Source organism: Cibotium barometz, chromosome 13 (genome assembly GCF_041138505.1).
Source record: "Cibotium barometz isolate CiBa-2024 chromosome 13, ASM4113850v1, whole genome shotgun sequence".
In the NCBI taxonomy this organism is placed as follows: domain Eukaryota; kingdom Viridiplantae; phylum Streptophyta; class Polypodiopsida; order Cyatheales; family Cibotiaceae; genus Cibotium; species Cibotium barometz.
In genome coordinates this window covers 46,163,840-46,178,178 of record NC_141058.1, presented here as the reverse complement: position 1 = coordinate 46,178,178, position 14,339 = coordinate 46,163,840, and positions in this window count along the sequence as shown.

The following is a 14,339-nucleotide window of genomic DNA, read 5'->3' as shown; positions in this document are numbered from 1 at the left end:
CACATTCACATCTATCCACATCCATCCATTCATTCACATTCACATCCATCCATTCATTCACATGCACATCTATCCACATCCATCCATTCATTCACATGCATATCTATCACATATCTCATTCTCATCCATTTACATCACATCACATCCTTTCACATATCATCACATCTCATTCTCATTCATTTACATCACATCACATCCTTTCACATATCATCACATCTTATTCTCATCCAGTTACATCACGTCACATCCTTTCACATATTATCACATCTTATCACATTCACATCCACATCTCTTTACATCACATCACATCTCATCACATTCACATCCACATCCATTTACATCACATCACATGCCATCCACATCTCATCACATCCACATCCATTTACATCACATCTCATCCACATCCACATCCATTTACATCACATCACATCACATCCATTTACATCACATCACATCTTATCACGTCTTAGTCACATCGCATTCTCATCTATTCACATCGCATTTACATTTAGTATAGTTTTTTACTTTTGATACCGATGGGACTTTTCTAACTTTCTAACAATTGCTTGGCCTAGTTAAAGGTACTTTTTCTCGATGGATATTTTCATATTCTTTCTCAAATTTCTCAAGTGATATATATTCAATATTCTTCTTTTTGAGTAAAAGATTCATGGGATTTACAAGAATCAATTCTACCCATATTTCCCAATAAAATTAATAATGCTCAAAATATCACTTTTGATAAATACTCATAATTTGAATTATGCCAAACATTTCTCTTTTACCATTTAATTACTTGGATCTCAATATCATGGGAATTCCTCTTTTTGTATAAAAGTAAATTTACCAAAATTTACTCTTTTCTCATAATCAATTAATTATGCATAATTACAAAAAAATCTTTCTCATGAATATGATGAAAATTATTGTTTTTGCATAGAATGTCCAATCCTAGAATATGGTAGGAAGTCCTCTTTTAGCATTATGCATAAAAATAAGATATGTACTATTTTCTAAAAAAATTTCCATAGCTTCGCTCCTATTACTGAAAATTCTCAAATTTTTCTAAAGAATAAAAACTTGTAATGGAAATATGATAGAGTTTCTCTTTTATGCTTAAAATCAGATTATGAATTTAAATCATAATTTTAACCATAATCATAAACTTAATTATGATTATTCCACTAGATTAAGCTAATTCCATTATTTCTCTTTTCTCAAATTGATAGGATAATCTATTTCTCATTTAGAATCAATCAAAGTAGTTTTAACTACTTATAAATAATCTAAAGGAAATAACCATTATTTTGTCATCACAAAATCATAAAAATACCATTTTCTTAATCTCTAGCTTATCAAGCCTAGAGTTTAGCTTTGAATTAAGAGACTATCATTAAGAAGCATCCTTTTTCAAGGGATTTAGCCATAAGGATTGCTATTCTTTTAGAGAGAGAGAGATTTACTTAAAGAAAGCATTACAAATAAGCATAAAGATTAACTTTCTCTTAATTCATTAAGACTTTAAGGAAAAGCTTAATTTAAATTAAAACATTCATTTAGAAAGCTTCTCAAGCTTGAGAGGGGTTGAGAAGAAGAAAGTCATTGAGATAAATTGGAAAAAATCATAAATTTGATTTTACCTCCAAGTTTGGCTTGATTCTCTATTAGCAATGAAGCCCCCGACCAATCAATTGGTCCACCAAGAGGAGAAGAGCAACTCCAAGAGCTGTTGTAGAGAGAGAGAGCTCCAAGCTCCCAAGAGAGAGAAAAATTTACGAGATAATAGAAAATATGATTATTTTAATATAATACTGGCATAGTATAGCTCCAATATTTTTTTACAAAAGACTAAGGGTCTATTTATAGGTGAGGCAGGCCACTAACCAAGTCCAACTGGGTTCTAGAATTTTCCAGGTTCAGTTTGACTCAATTTGGACAAGATTTGGACCAGTTTGGCTCCCTTTTTTATTTGGTTTGATCGAGGAGAGAGGAGAGATAAAAATATCATGATTTTTCAAAATTAAAAACCCTTCCACACATGTGAAATAGGTGCTTACCTCAAAAGTCTCCCTCTCCTTACCAAGGTGTCAAAAATGCATCATTATTCCAAAATATCTCATTTTTTAGTAATATCTCATAATTTTTAACTAATAAACCTTGTACTCAGTCAACTCTTCATCTTATGTGAGCATTTACTCATTTTTGGGTATTTTCTTTTATTCTTTGGATTTATCTCATCCCAATACTTGGATGAATCCAATTGGCCCATTGGAACCTTAGTTGGATCATAATCCAAATTTTTTTGAAAATGTAGACCCTTAGGCTAAGGTCCCTTATACCATTTTCAATTAATTCCTAATACACATTGGAAAGTTCATTTTGAACTTCTGTTTCAAGGGAATCCATTTTAGACACTAGGAGGATTTTTATACCATTTTCAATTAATTCCTAATACACATTGGAAAGTTCATTTTGAACTTCTGTTTCAAGGGAATCCATTTTAGACACTAGGAGGATTTTTATATCCAAAGATATCTCAATTTTAGATTATCTCTCTCTAGGCATTTTCTCTCTCTAAGCCAAAACAGGATAAAACAAGATCTTTCTCCTATTTCAGAGAGGGGAATAATTTCAAGAACAGAAGGGGAGGTTCTTATACCTTTACTCCTCAAAAGCTAGAGGGAGTAATCTTACATCTTCAACAAAGTGAGCTCTTTAGATGCCCCTTCGCAAATTAGATCAGACCCATTGATAAATACCATGTGGAGTCAAATGGTGCTCGTCTTTGATAGTACTAGCGAGAGTGAGGACCTCCCCAGTAGTAGTGTATGAAGGACTCTAGACCTTGAGGCAAGAGAGCCCGAACCATAGTGTATGGATAGACCATATGTCCAGGAACCTGCTCCCATCTCTCCAACTCATTCTTAGTAAATCCTTGCATCAAGGCTCTGCCATTTTATCCTAGGAAACATGTAGCCCATGGAACCACAACCCAGAGTGAGGGATATGGATCAACCTTAAGAAAGTGGGCCCACTCCTTCTCTAGACCCTAGAGTGGAAGTCAGCCTAGAGGCGAGAGCCATTAAACAAACCCAGACCCAGCTACTAACGAGATTGGAGAGCCATACCTTTCTCAGGGGTTGCAGACTCATTCAGAGCTCCGCAAACCTTGTTAAACCAAGAACTAGGTCCATCTTCCCAAAGGCCTGAGACATCATACCAAAAATAATGGGTCTATCCAAGCCCATCGCGCCCACAACAGGGCCCATCGGTCTATCAGCAGTACCCACCTCAAGGGGCACACCCAAGGTACCAAATGGGACCACATGGGCCACAACTTGGTCCTCCCATAGGGCTCAGACCCCCGCCGGTCTACTATCCACCCAATTCTGCTCCTCCATAACCTATTCCTCAACTTGCACCACCTACTCCCGCCATGAGACAGGGTCAACACCTGAAATATTAAGGATTGCCATGGAAATAGGGAGGGGGTAGCCATTGGCATTACTCCCCCTACACCAGTTCAACCTAGGCAGGAACAAACCAAACTGGCGAACATCTCAAAGCTGATCACAAAGTTCAATAGAGCAGGTGACCCCATTACTCACCTAGAGATGTTTAATCAGATCTACAAAGAATTTGGCCATATAGACAATCAGACTAAGATAAGTGCCTTTGGCCTTACCTTGTATAGTAAAGCTGGCCAATGGTTTAGATCTCCGAAAGCGAAAGATAAAGCTTCCTTCGAGGCTCTAAAATAAGCTTTCAAAGTGGGGTATTCTCGTCAAGGTACCGGATGGAGCCCTATTGAATAGCTCAACAGTGTCAAACAAAATGAGGGTGAAACCATCAGAGATTACATAAACAAAGTCAAATATCTCCACTCACGTTGTAGTATTGAAGGCAAGTTCTCTGATGAGAGACTAATTGGGAGATTTCTAGAGGGACTTGAAGATATTCCCCTACACAACTCCTTGTTTGCCTTGGGACACACCTCTTATGAACAGTGCTACAGGAGTGCTCTGAAATTTGAGGATATCTTCAAGGGAACACGTTCCCGACAACTCCTCAAAGGCGCATCAGAAGCCTCCTTCAAAGACCACCAGCACAAAGCCTCTAGTGAAAAGGGTAAGGAGTCCACGTTTGGACAAAGTGTGGAGAAATTGGCTACCACCCTAATGCACCAAATGACCCAGCAAATGCAGAATAAACCAAGGCCGAGATCGAGGGGGCCATCCACATCTTTATCCTAGAAGGGAACTCGTATAGTGCCCGACCTATCAAGAAAAACATATTGGCATTGAATGTCCTCATCTGAGACCATGCCCAAGTTTCTATTGTACCTATTGTGTGAAGTGGGGTAACCACCATGAGATCTCTGACTGCTACCATCACAAGGCTGCCTTAGCTCGTCGATCGTATGCCTCAGGTACTACCCGCCAACCCCAGGCTGCTGGCTTTGCTAGCTCCTGCACATCACAATGCTCTTCAACTTGGCCAAGAAGTGGCCCAAAGAGGAATCCTTAGGGTACCAAAAATACCCTTACCACCCCAGTTCTCCCATCACAGCCCCTGTTACACCCAAAGTCACACCAGTTTCTCAGGTAACCCTAACCGAACTATTCAAGGATGGGAATGAGGGAGAAATCTTGGAGACTCCCACTTATGAAACCCAAGATCCCATGAGCCCGCCCTCACAAATTCTCAGTCACTATGTCATGGAGGGTGATCAAATGTACCCTGTGTACCTAGCAGCCCTGATATCATGGGCAAGGGATATGAATCAAACAACAAGAAGACTGCCCATACAGTGTTATGATTGTGGTGGACCTCACTGAGTTGCTGAGTGTCCCAACAAGAATAGAACAACGAGTGCCCCTGCAGGTGCTCCTGCCACCATGACTCCACTGTGCGTTGGATGTGGTATCGATCATATGTATAAAGACTACTCGCTAAGACCAGGAACAACGGGAAAGGCTCACGAAGCTAATCCCAGCACCAACTTTAACCTACTGAGTGTTATAAATGGTTTCGTTCGATCAATCCCCCTCAACACAGTAACCAAACTATAGAACTAGCAAAGGGCCGCAGCACATGCTGTTGTAGAGGCATCAACCTCTCAAAACCACGACCAAGCAAGAGCCCCTAAACAAGCACGAGTAACTTGGCGCTCACGAAAGAAAGCCACCAAGGTTGGGAAGGGTGAAAGCCGAGTGATTATCAAAAGCGGTTCTGACTCTGGCATGACAACTCATCCTTCAACTTCTTCATCTTAAAAAGAAGATATGCTACATGCCGTAGCCCACACCCAAGAACCCATTGACCCCCATCAGCTACCCAAAAAGCTTATGGAGTATCGAAATCCTATTGAGGAAAAATAAAGGCTCCAAGCCACCCAAGAATTAGTTCGTGAGTGCCAAGCTCAGTTGATCCTCCTACTATCTACCTTGAACCATGCCCATCTATCTCAAACCAGAGACCTGTGCATGATGCTCAAGTTTATCCTTGCGAACTTCCAGACCTACCCCACTGAAGAAGCTACCCCCCAACAGAAAGATAGGGTGGCGGAATATCTTAGAGACCTGGGAGATGAACATCATAGAGGAACCAATGCGAAAATCCCTGTTCCCATCCCATGATCGAAGTCATAGGGGACATAAAACTTGATGACACGCTTGTTATAAGCATGGCCAATGGCATTGGGAGGTGAATTTGTGGCATGGATCTCAATGGCTTGAAGATGTCAGCCATTGGGTTTAGTCCTTATGTGATCCCTGATACTCCTTCTATTGTGGCCATGTTTGAGTGCCTAAATGCTCCTTAATGAGCAATTACATTTTTTTTTTGTGGCCATGTTTTGCTTTTATACTTTCCCACAACCCGTTATAGCCTCAAGATGCTTGGCATACTCTTTGTTGGATCAAACGGGCGTCCGTTTGCCCTAATTAGCTTAGGTGCTATACGCACGTGAACTTGATATTTTTTTTAAAAGAAAAAGCTTATGCTAGGAACTTCCCAGATGGAAGAAGAGGTCCTAAAACATATTCTCTATCACTGTCTCAAGACGATAAAATTTTTCAAGAATTTTTTCCCTGTTTTGCAGCATGTTTTTGAGGGTGTTCCAAAAGGAATTTTGAAAAACTTTGTATGAGGGAGTTGTAGACACCTCAAAAATCTTGAGACAAAGTAAACCCCACCTTCCTCAAGGGATAGCCTCTCTGCCAAGAGACATTGCAGGTCTCTCTTCTTTCCTCTCTTCTCAGGTCCAAATTCCTATCGGCACCTTGCTCCAAGGTAGCCCAAGCCTATGGAACGACCTGAAAGACTAGATGGAGGGCATCTCAGGGCAGGCATGCACAAAATCATGGAGCCTGACAGCTCTGAGGATTCTGAGGAAGAAAAATTCCACATACCTCTTAAGGTAAAAGGGACTCCTACTGTTCAAGTGAATAAGCTTGGACAATACTTTGAAGGCGATGAACTTAATGCAGCCTTGCCGATAACTTTCAATGACCACCAAGTTACTGCAATCTTGGATGGAGGAGCCGGAGTGAGCATTGTGACCAAAAAATGCTGGGAAAAATGGGGAGCACCTGCCCTGGATAACACTTGATTGTTAGTGAAACTCACTTATGGAACCATCGCTAGACCGATTGATCTACTAAGGGATCTTAAAATTCAGATTCTGGGAACCACCTACTGCCACACTTTTGTGGTAATGAATTTTGGACATCAGCCAATTTCATGATGTGGCAGACCATTTGCAGAGGACTCAGTCACAACTACACAAACTACTAAAGTTCATCTATGCCAGACATGCCATAAGACACTGGACGATGAAAGGGAGAGTGAGGATTGTGTACCACTTCCAAAGCCACAAGACTCTGAGAACTGGATGCATATCCTCGCTACCCTAGACATCTTGCCTAGAAAAAATGGTAATAGATTTGCCACAGTGGATGGGCAAGAGCCTGCATCATTATATATGCTTAGTTTTGCATATCTGCCCACTATAGCCACGCAAGAGCTTGAACAAGTTGTTCGAGCCAATCCATCAAGGAGTGCACACTCTCATAAAACTCACAGGTCCAAAGGATTCCCTAGGCTAGAGAGGTATATCTTCCCAAACAATTTTGAAACCCATTGGTTGAAATATGTGGGTGCCGTGGGGGACGCACATGAGCATTTCAATGAAATGTGGCAAAAAGAGTTTGCAAACAATGCTCTTTTGGTACATACTACTATGCCACAGCTAGTTGAACCCATTCAACCAGAACCAAAACTAGTCCCTAAAAAGCTTTTCTGCACGCAAAACAAAAAGTTAGCACTCGTAGAAAAAGAATTCAAAAGGCTAATTGACGAGGAAAGTGCTAAAGCCAAAGAAACACGACAAGTGCCCAAGCACTTTAAGACCTTTCAAATGGCCGACCACTTTGTCAATACAATTCGGCTCAAAGGTCTAATAGTGGGCAACCTGGGACCTCATATGACGGTCCCCACATCCAAGGTTAAGGAAGTGAACTTGGCAGGCCTGGGTGAAGACCTGAGGCCCATATTCGTTGGCAGAAGACCGTTCAAAGGAAGAAGAAGTCAAGCTCATTGCTCTCTTAACTGAATTCCATGATTGCTTTGCTTGGAAGTACACAGATATGAAGGGTGTACCCCCAGAAGTGGTCTGGCACACCATTCCCATGGTTGATGGAACTAGGCCAGTCAAACAACAAGCTTACCCAATGAACCCCAAATACTCGAAGATGGTCCGCAAAGAGATTGAAAGACTTATCAATGCCGGATTCATCTATGAAATTGAACATACGGAGTGGGATCATCGATCGTGATAGTGCCCAAGAAAAACAGAAAGGTCAGGGTGTGAGTTGACCTCAAAAAGGTCAATGCCCACCATAAGGGATCACTATCCTTTACCATTCACTGAACATGTGCTAGAGAGAGTAGAGGGAAAGGAAGCTTACAGCTTCCTAGATGGATTCTTAGGATACAACCAGGTGTTGATTGATCCCAAGGACCAGCACAAAACTACTTTTGCTGGTACATATGCATATAGAGTCATGCCCTTTGGGGTTGACTAATGACCCCGAAAGGAAGAGTAGAGAGAGTAGAGGGAAAGGAAGCTTACAGCTTCCTAGATGGATTCTTAGGATACAACCAGGTGTTGATTGATCCCAAGGACCAGCACAAAACTACTTTTGCTGGTACATATGCATATAGAGTCATGCCCTTTGGGGTTGACTAATGACCCCGAAACCTTCCAATGCTTAATGTGTATGACTTACAAGGAATATCTCTAGAAATTCTTGGAAGTCTTCATGGATGACCTATGTGTCAATTCTTCTTGAAAGGAGCACCTCACATGTTTTGCGCAAGGTGCTAGAGGGATGCAGACTATACCGCATCTCGTTGAACCCTCTTAAATGCCAGTTCTGGGTTCGACACGAAGTGATCCTAGGACACATTGTCTCCAGACAAGGAATATCAATTGACGACAGCGGCTCATTCTTGATCTGCCCCCACCTACCAACTTCAAGGGTGTCCAGCGCTTCATGGGACACATCGGCTATTATCAACGATTCATTTTTATGTACACTAATATTGCTAGACCCCTTTACGGAATCCTCATAGTTTTCAGTTGGATAGAAGAATGCCAAAGGGCCTATGCCACATTCAAAAAAGCCTTAGCAAGCGCTCCGATCCTTAGATCCCCCAACTGGGATCTCATCTTCCATGTCCATATTGATGCCTCATCATTTGCCATAGGATGTGTGCTGGCCCAAACCAGGTGAACACAAGATGGACTTCCCCATCAGTTTTGCCAGCAGCCAACTCAATGAAGCTCAGAGAAGTTACACCATAATTGAGAGAGAAGGATTAGCCAATGGTTTACACGGTTAATAAATTCTTCCATTAACCTTTGGCAACCAAGTTTGTCTTCTTTGTAGACCATCAAGCCCTCTTGTACATGGTCAATAAGCCCTGTATGATGACAGGCAGAATCACCAGGTGGCTGCTTATCTTGCTCGAGTTTGATTTCATCATTATGGTGAGGAAAGGCTCTTAGCATGTTCTTGCAGACCACATGTCAAGGATCCCCAATGGCGAATAACCAGTGGGAGTAGACGATGATTTACCAAATGCCGCCATGTTCCAACTTTGCTTAATTCCTGAATGGGGCGAAGAAGTGGCTCACTTCTTAGCCAATGGCTTACCAGTTAATCCTCTCCTCAACAAGGACCGCGCCCATCATTTAATAAAAAAGGTAGCCCCTTACTAGCTTATCACTGCGGGTCAACTTTACAGGCAGGGTAAGGACAAAATCCTAGGACATTGTGTTAGAGAAGACGAGTATGTCTTCCTCCTTGAATAGGCTCACTATGCCTGTGCTGGCTTTGTAGTAGCAGACATCACTGCTTGTAAGGTTCTCACAACTAGGTTATGGTGGCCCACCTTAATGGTTGATGCTGCTGAGTATGTCAAACAATGTGATGAATGCCAGCACTTAGCAATCCCTCATTTCAAGGATCATATGCCCTTGAACCCCAACCGTGTCCTTACAACCATTTGAAAAATGGGGCATAGACTTTGTAGGACCCATCAGCCGGGCAACCAAATACACTCAAGCGAGATATATAATTGCTGCCATGGACTACTACACTAAGTAGGTAGAAGCTCGTGCAACCCGTAAAGTTGATGCTTGATCAACAGCTAAATTTCTCCATGAGTCCGTAATCACACGCTTTGGTTGTCCTCTCAAGCTTGTCAGCAACAATGGAACACATTTCATCAATGAGGTAATCAAATTCCTCTTGCAAGAGTTTCTTGTCACCCACAGGAAGTCCTCCCCTTACTATCCTCAAGCGAATGACCAAGCCAAAATCCTGTGTGCCATTCTCACGAAAACAGTGGAGGCCAGCCACACAAAGATTGGGAACATAAGTTGTAGGCTACACTTTGGGCCTATAGAACTTCGTACAAGGGAGCAACCAACACTACCCCTTAGTCCCAAGTCTACGTGTTGCGGTGCACAAAAAACTTACCAAAAATGCCTTAAGCTGTTGCCTGTTCAAACTTGAAAAGATTGATGAAACCCACCTCTTTGCAATCTACAGCATGATTGTAGAGAAGCTCAGGTGTAAACAATGGTTTGATGATGAGCTCAAAGACAAACAGATGAATGAGGGTGACATGTCTCTCTTATTCAGCACCAAAATGCACAAGAAAAAGCTCAAGCTCAGGGGCTTAGGACCTTTCCTAGTCTCTGAGATCACACCACAAGGCGCTGTGCGCATTGAAACATTTGATGGTGTTGAGAGGGTTGGTTAATTCAATGGTAGCAAATTTAAACACTACTATGGCCCTCTCACCGTGAGGCCACCTTGAAAGCCATCCATGATAAAAAAACAATGAAAACAAGACCATGAGGATATGAAAAAAACTGCACAAGAAGAGGCCAGAGTGAGGCAAGCCAAGCTAAAGCAAAAGCATATCCTGGTCAACATGACCCAAGTAGTTGACTTAAAAGAAGAAGACTAGGAGGTGAAGCCAGCTCGATTATGGTTAGGAATAACCACACCGACTAGCTTTGTCCAAAAATTAGCTCTTGTTGATACAGGGGCTAGTTACAATTTATTGTCTTATGAAACATGGTGTTCCCCTTCTTCGGGAACCCACATTGAAAGAAACACCTGCCGTTGTCACTTTTGTTCCACATTGGAAATAATCCCTTGGAAGGTAAGTTTTATGTGATGCCTGCAGGAACTATGCATGAAGAGATCCTCCTCTCGGGGCAAGGGATGGATGGGCCATAACAAATGCAACATCGACTGGGATGCACGGACGACCACCCTACAATTGGCTTCTGGCCATGTTATCGTTCCAATGACAGATGAAAAGCCAGTTCATGTCGCTTCCCCATGCCAAGAACCCCCACTTCCACCACCCACAAGTACCCCAACACCTCACCCTTATCACCCCGTTCCCGCAAAAAAGAGGTTGCTCAACATGCCATCCACATCAATGCCTCTCGCACCCACACCAGCACCACGCACAGGGGCAGCATGCTCTCACATGGTCAAATCACAAGCAGCTACCCTACCAAATCACACTAACCAAGTTAACATTGCTAACCAAGTTAGTGTGATTTGGCAGCTACCCTGCCAAATCACACTAACCAAGTTAACATTGCTAACCATACTAACAAATCTTCAATGGGTTTGATATCTCACCAAACTAGGTGCCCAAGCAACTTCTTACAAGACAAGGCTACTATGAGGGAGCACCTCCATTGTGGATACCCAAAAGGTCCCACCATCCCCCTCACCAACAGGTTTCTAGAGTTTCTCATCCCCAATGTATGCCCCCTCAAGCCTACAGGGTACAAGATCGACACAAACATACACGCTCTCCTAGGCATTCTGAACCTCGACCAAACCCTAAACCCATGCACTCAACCTTTTCAGTGGATCCCAAAATCTCTCCTCCACGCCCAACATTACTATGAAGGAAATCATACCATATGGGTCCCCAAACCTCTCCAACCTAAGCTCCTACCTTGTGTCACACCGCAGTCCCCTACCCTACAATGGGTACCCAAGGCAACATCTGCAATCAAGATTACTCAAGACAAAGTGAAGCAGAAAGTCCTATGTGACAGTCACCCCCAAGCTACCGCTGACGAATTTCCTTACAGATATACCTTCAACGTCAGCAATTCCTCCGCCTATCATTCAGAGGCTCGACACGACCGCAAAACTCCCTTCAACTCCCTCTGCCCCAACTGCTCCCTTGCCACCCACATCGGAATCTCTTTAGGAAGTACCACCCCTACTTTGCCATTACCTAATTGGCATAAACTCCTTTCTTTGGCAAACTAGGCACCCAGTCAGTACACGAAACCTGCAATGGGCTGCTAGCATAGCCTCTGTGTACAAAACGTGTTCCAAGGTGCACATAAAAAAAAACCAAAAACAAGCTTGCCACACGGCCGTTCCTTTCTCAGAATTCTAAACTGCCTAGGCGGTTCCTTCCTCAGAATTCTAAAGCACCACTGAAAGATCCTTGCCCCCTCTGCGCAACAAATTCTAGGGTGCTAGTAGCAGAAGTAGCACTTCTTGCGCAGGGGCAGAGTCTCCCACTCGGGGCCTCGCCCATGGATATCCAAACAAGAGACTAATCCCTCGGTTCTTTCAAAACGGAATCCGAAAAAACTTCCCTCACCCACCAGACATAGGCGATTCCACTAGGAAAAATCTATTCTAACGTAGTCAAGAACCTTAAAACTAACTAAACTGATGTAACCAAACCCGTAAGTCACATGGTCAGATTAAGGAAGAGACTTGCACTTGGATCATAGAGACCAACGCTTTTTTCCTCATCAAGAGGCATAGCCATTGATTCGTTTCCATACAACAAGGACTATCCGGGATTTACTTCATCTATCGTAACTTAGCAGAATTGAGTCTTAATTTAGGAATCCATCAGTCCAGCATAACCCCATCCAATCCCATGGGTTAGCCAACCGCCCAACCACTGTAGTGATAGGATCCGTTTAGGAATTTGAATATGTTTTGCCCCGGGTACCAGGGAAAAGAGTTCCTAGGACCCTAGCCGGTGCTTCAAGCAAACTTCAAGATAGTCACACCACTTACACACCCACTTACACACCCAATATGAAATCGCATGTTTCACAGATTCAGCTGTCTTTAAAACAATCTTTTAATAAAACCATAGTATCACTGATCATAATCCTCCAAAATATCTACTAGCGTGAATTCTAATTTCCAATCATTCCTTCATCGGTGTACCTATGGCATCATTGGTAACCAGAACGCTCACCACCTGTTCACTCAGGGGCCTTTTCAATAGTTCCTAGCTCATAGTACCCAGAAATATAATCACATAAGAAAATCTAGATGACTCTCCATTGAAGATCAGCAAGATCAATCAACAGATTGTTAACCTATGATGACGGACATTGAGACGTACTATGTTTTACGTCATTAATTTAAATATTCTGAGTCATGGGCCGGGCTTGTCGGCACCATATGTTAAGGATGAAGGGATTGGGTGATCGTCGATGAGAGGCGCACCTTGAATATTAGTAGGATAAGGGTTAGGACCGGCCGGCCATGTATGGGCGCCCAAGTGTGAACGGCCAAGTCACCTATAAGAGTCAAATGTAACCCTAAAATCTTCATTCTCATGTGTTGTGAATACAAGAGTGCTCTTGCCTTATCTCTTTGGTTTCCTTCTCCTGCGTGTGTGTGAGAGAGAGAGAGAGTGAGAGAGAAGTCGAGCACTGTGTAGCGGCACGGCGGCGGGCGGAGAGGCGGTAGAGCGGCGCGACGGCGGCTCCTTCTTCACCACGACGTGGGAATCCTTCAAGGCGGCGGTTGAGCGGTGAGTGACACACCCTTTGCATTCTGTTTGAGCTTTCTTCCCTAGTTGTATGCTTGCAGCCATTCATGGCTCGCATACGGTGTCTGGCAAGTCCCCAGCTATGACCTATGCGACAAAAGCGCACATTTTTGGCGCCGCTGCCGGGGAGTTGCCCTGCACCAAGCTCCAGTTTGCAGCTCGGGCTGCTGTGTGAAGTATAATTTACACTGTAGGAAAGGCGTCTGTGTTGCTGTTGAGGTGTTTCTGTGGTTTTCAATCTCTGTTTCTGCAATTTGTCTTCTGCATTTCTGTTTCTTTTGTTATTTCTCCGCTCCGCGTGCAAGCGTGCATTCTGTTATCTGGTTTTCTGAGTGTGAGGGGGGATTTCTGAATCCCGACCTGCGCTGTGTGCGAACTACACCGCGGCCAAGGCTGAACCCTAGATAGAAACCCTAGAAAACTTATCCCAAACAAAAAAAAAAAGAAAAAAGAAAAAAGAAAAAATTAATTTTAAACAAAAAATTAAAAAAAATAAAAATAAAAATTAAATTTTTTTCAAAAGAAAAAAAACAAACGTGTGGAGAGGAAAGATTTTTCATTTGGAGAAAAAAATTTTGAAAAGAAAGAACCCCAATTGACCCACGACCACGGCCCCGCGGCCTCGGTCTCAGTCTCGGTCTTTTGATATATATATATAGGGAGAGTGAGCCTCCATAGCTTTCTTTCAAGTGAGAGCTTATGGGAAGTTGTGCCCTATATGTAGCCCACTCCCCAAGGAGTAAAGTGAGCATGTGGGATAAAGCCCTCACCCTTTCCTCCACAAGCAAATAGGCTTTCGCCCCTTCCCCCCAAAGGAAACGGACTGTTTTGAGGACTACAGGAGCTCTAGATAGGCGAACACGGTGCTGTAAAGCACACTAGGACCCTTTAAACGATACGCTCGTTTCGAG